The sequence below is a fragment of the Fragaria vesca genome, linkage group LG3 (assembly GCF_000184155.1).
Source record: "Fragaria vesca subsp. vesca linkage group LG3, FraVesHawaii_1.0, whole genome shotgun sequence".
NCBI lineage: Eukaryota > Viridiplantae > Streptophyta > Magnoliopsida > Rosales > Rosaceae > Fragaria > Fragaria vesca.
The window spans coordinates 24,447,583-24,452,646 of record NC_020493.1 but is presented as its reverse complement, the minus strand read 5'-3'; positions in this window follow the sequence as shown (position 1 = coordinate 24,452,646).

The following is a 5,064-nucleotide window of genomic DNA, read 5'->3' as shown; positions in this document are numbered from 1 at the left end:
CCCATGTCTCTTCCCCTCCGCCCTCACCTTCGTCTCTGCCATCACCTTTCCCTCAGTCATCACCACCGCCACCGTCCCCAGTTCAGCCCCCGTCACCCCAACCGACTGCCCCTGTTCGTCGTTCTACTCGCTCCCACCATCCCCCTTCTTATCTTCGTGACTACAAGACTCACCATGCTGCTCTGCTCGGCCCTGACGCCTCTTCCTCCACGTCCGGCACCTGCTATCCGTTGCAAAGGTATGTCTTTTATTCTGGGTTGTCTGGTGCTTACTGCTCTTTTGTGCATAATATATCTAAGTTGGTGGAGCCAGCGAATTATACACAGGCCAGTCATGATCCTCAGTGGGTCGAAGCAATGAATTCTGAGATTCGGGCACTTGAAGATAATAACACATGGTCCATGGTTCCCCTTCCTCCTGGTCAGCGACCCATTGGATGCAAATGGGTTTTCAAGATCAAATATCATGCTGATGGTTCAATCGAGCGCTACAAAGCTCGTCTTGTTGCCAAAGGTTACACTCAACGTGAGGGAATCGATTATAAAGACACTTTTGCTCCGGTTGCCAAACTGATCACTGTCCGTTGTCTCCTGTCTGTGGCTGCGGTTCGAAATTGGCCTTTGCACCAGATGGATGTCCAGAATGCCTTCCTTCATGGTGAACTCCTTGAGGAAGTATACATGCTTCCTCCACCTGGTTACCGTCGACAGGGGGAGAATGAAGTTTGTCGACTCCACAAGTCACTTTACGGACTGAAACAAGCGTCCCGCAGCTGGTTCCAACGTTTTTCTTCAGCTATCCAAGAACTTGGTTTTCAACAATCCCGAGCTGATTATTCTTTATTCACACAGGTTCGTGGAGATTTCATCACTGTGGTGTTGTTGTATGTTGATGATATGGTCATAACAGGGAACAATGAGAAGGCTATCAATGATCTCAAAGTCTTCCTCAACAGCTGTTTTAAAATCAAAGATCTTGGAACTCTCAAATACTTCCTTGGCATTGAGGTGGCACGATCAAAGGCTGGAATCTCTGTTTGTCAGCGAAAGTACACTTTAGATATCTTGGAGGAAGCTGGCTTACTTGGAGCAAAACCTGCAAAAGTGCCTATGGAACCGGATTTGGTACTGACAGAAAAAGGGAGTGATAGCCTCAAAGATCCTACTCGGTACAGGCGGTTGATTGGGAAATTAATTTATCTCACCATCACCCGGCTGGATATCACATACTCTGTGAACACTCTTAGCCAATTTATGCAAGACCCCAAGTTACATCATTTCAAGGCAGCCCTTCGACTTCTTCAATACTTGAAGGCAGCTCCAGGACAAGGTCTATTATTTCCTTCCAACAGCCAATTGCATTTGATTGGATATTGTGATGCTGATTGGGCAAGGTGTCCTGTTACACGCCGGTCAGTCACCGGGTATTGTATTTTCCTTGGTGGATCACTTGTGTCATGGAAAAGTAAAAACAAGTCACGGTGTCAAGGTCCTCTACTAAAGCTGAATATTGTTCAATGGCCTCAGTTACATGTGAACTAACTTGGCTGAGGTACCTGTTGAAGGATTTGCGTGTACCACATTCGGCACCAGCAAGGCTGTTTTGTGACAACCAAGCGGCTCTACATATCGCTGCAAACTCGGTTTATCATGAACGTACGAAGCATATAGAACTTGATTGTCATACAGTTCGTGAGAGGATTCAAAAAGGTGAAATCAAACCAGCATATGTGCAAACTGGAGAACAGATTGCAGATTTATTCACAAAGCCCTTGCGAGCACCAATTTTTCACATGCATCTTAGCAAGTTGGGTGTTATTGACATACACACTCCAACTTGAGGGGGAGTGTTAAAGGAAGAAAATATGTTGCTGATATATTCCTGATTCGTTGCTGGCGTGATTGATAGATAGATAATCACTATTGTGATTATAGGAGTGAATGTAGGATCTGGTTTATTTGTATTTATTCCTTACCTAGAATAGCTTCTAGAACTTGTATATTATAGCATAGCTTTGTACGATTGAGACTATCTAATACACACTCATTCACATATCAATTTGTTTAGTATAACTAGCTAGAAACAGCGGAAGGGTAATCGGAGGTTTGGCTGAAGCTGCAGTCATCCCTTCCGTTGAAGGCGCCGAAGCCGAGGCCATCCTTAGAGGAGTGGAGCTAGCAATTTCTTTGAACCTGAAACAGATTATTGTTGAATCAGATTCCAAACAATTAATCTCAGAACTTTTGAATTCATCTGTGAGAAGCTGGAGGACTTACCCAGCATTGGAGACAATAAGAAGACGAAGTCTGATGTTTGATCGATGTACTTGGAACTGGACACCAAGATCGACAAATCAAGCTGCTCACCATGCAGCTATGCTTGCCAGGCGGACTGAGGATCCTCTGCGATGGGCTGAAGAGCCACCTCTTTCCATGGTTTCTGTACTGCGCAATGATGGCTTGCCCTGTCCCCCGCCGACGACTGATTAGTTATGCAGCGAATTAGATGATTTCTTTCTGTTATTAGGCACTACCGTTTGCTATCTCCCCAGGTTTTAGTGGAAGTGTCCTATCTGATCTATTTGTATTTTGCTGGTGCCTGCTTTACTGGGCTCTTTGCTGGGCATTGCCTTTAATGAATTAATCATTCTCAAAAAAAAAAAAAAGCTAGAAACTTAGCGATCCGGAATGCAATTTCATTATTTCAAACTTTGTAACGACGTTTTTGAATATATAGATCTCAGAACCTCATTGAACTCTCAGATTATGTGTTGGCCCAGATGCATATTATTATTATTATTTTAAGCAACCTTAATTAATTTGTTCATTCTTTTAGAATCTGCGTAAGTAGCTATCTAGCTGTGACTCTTGGGACTTCTGAGTCCCCTCTGTTGCACAAGAATCTTGAAAGATTCAGAATGAAGCCAAAGTTGAACAAGAATCCGCATACAAACAATTGAAACTGAGACAACCAATATTTGTTTTGATTCATCAATATTTACCTGCACTTGCTACTCAGTTCGTCAATATTTGGCAAGCACTGATTTTTCCTTTTATTCGGCAAAGTTTATCAAGGAATAACATTATTAAGCTATGAAATTACTGTTAGTCCTGGACCCCTGGCCAGGCTATGAAAAACTGACTTTAGTCTTGATCATCCAAGTGGATAATATCAAAGCAAAGACTTCCACTTTACCTTGATATCACCAAGGTGGACAAGGACAAGAAACATCTCAAATTATCTCGGTTTATTTTCAATACCCGAAATCCACTTCTTGTGCATGGTCTGAAGTTTTATTCACCAATATTTGTTTGTGAAGACATAAACCCTCTCTTCTCGTAGTTGTACCTAACTAACATACTTCAAGAAACTCTTGAGTTTAAATTCTCGTCAACAACATAAATACTTCAAGAACCGTTCTAAATCGTAGTTAATCAACAACCTACATTTCAATGATAACCCTCTAAATTAATTGACAATTAATCATCATAGATGTTCGAGTTAGTAAAAATCAAGGTGTGGTACCCCTTATCAGATTTGAATCCGGCTAACGCTAATTGACATGGATTAACACCTTTGAGTTTGATACTTTGTGTCCTATCAAAAAAAAAAAAACTAATTGACAACTCACACGAAATTTTCTTTATCTAATGTCTGTTATTGATGCATGCTGTCATGAATGGCCTGAAAACCAGATACACTGCAGTGAGCACAACTGCACAAGTAAGCGTCACGAAGGATGTGCAAGTGCCTCCTGGCATGGAAAGCACTTTGAGATTAAACTCTCATACACACAAGCTAAGCTAACCCACGAGATGAATCAATTGTCAACAAAAGTTGGACAGCAAAATCCTCGCTACAAGCTACCATTTTCTAAGGTCCAATATATATTGCTACAACCCTAAGCTTTCAGAGGAAAGAAAATTTCACTTATAATATCAACTGCCAGATTCCAAGAAAAGGAGTAATATCTTATTTATTTAACCAATTATTTGAGCACAAGTACACTTTCAATCAAGAATTTCAATTAAATTTTTACTTCATGAACTATCGATTTAAAATTGATCATGTTTCGTGAACTGATTGACAAAACCGCTCTAGTATATGAGCTCTAACCTTTGGGGTATCGATTGTTTCCTCACAAGCCAATTTTGTAAAGATAATATTCTAAACATCGAACGCCAACTGAGTTACAGATAACACAGAGTCAATAGACATGAAGTTCTACGAGAGATCAAAGTTTTTTGAACAAAATATGCCTTTGACATTTTGCCTAAAGTTCAACCGAACCACATCTTTTAGGCAAACTTCCATATGCTCTCCATTTCTCCGAAAAATGTTTACTGTAGTATTGATTCATTTCATGAATAGTTAATTACTCTTTTTTTTATTTTTATCAAACAAAAAACTAATATGCTACATCAGGTCTAACTCACGACCTCCAACTTACAGATGGGAGACTGATGTCACTAGAGCAAATAGTACTGAGCAGTTGATTACTTTTTTTATCAAACTTATTTAATACAAGAAAAAGGAAAAGGGTTAGAAATTAAGAAAATATATATCAAGTGTTCTAGGATATTCTCTATGTGTGCCTTGGCTTTATGCCAATAGGATATGTAGTTAGACTAGATATATGTATTCATATCCTTACCATATTGGTATTGTGTAATTCCCTATATAAAGGGCTCCTATCAATGAATAAGATGATAATTCTCTTGCTATCTCTTGGTCTCTACGGGACTTTGTGAACAGCTCCTGATGAACCAGAATGTGTGTAATATACGGTTGGAAAGCTAAATGAGTCTAGTTTCCAAAACCGTTTACGGTTCGTTCATATGTATTTCCTAGAGGAAGTTACGACTGTTCTAGTAATTGAAGGTCATGCTGCGCGGAAATCTGATTTCCTGCACGAACTTATGTTTTGAGTTCACAAGCGACCTTCTCCTCAAGATCTAAGTGTAAAAGATCATTTGAGGACAATATGGCATGATTTAGTTAATCATTGTCTAATGCCACATTTGAAGACATGTTAAAGAGCATTGACATGCTAAGTTTTTGAAA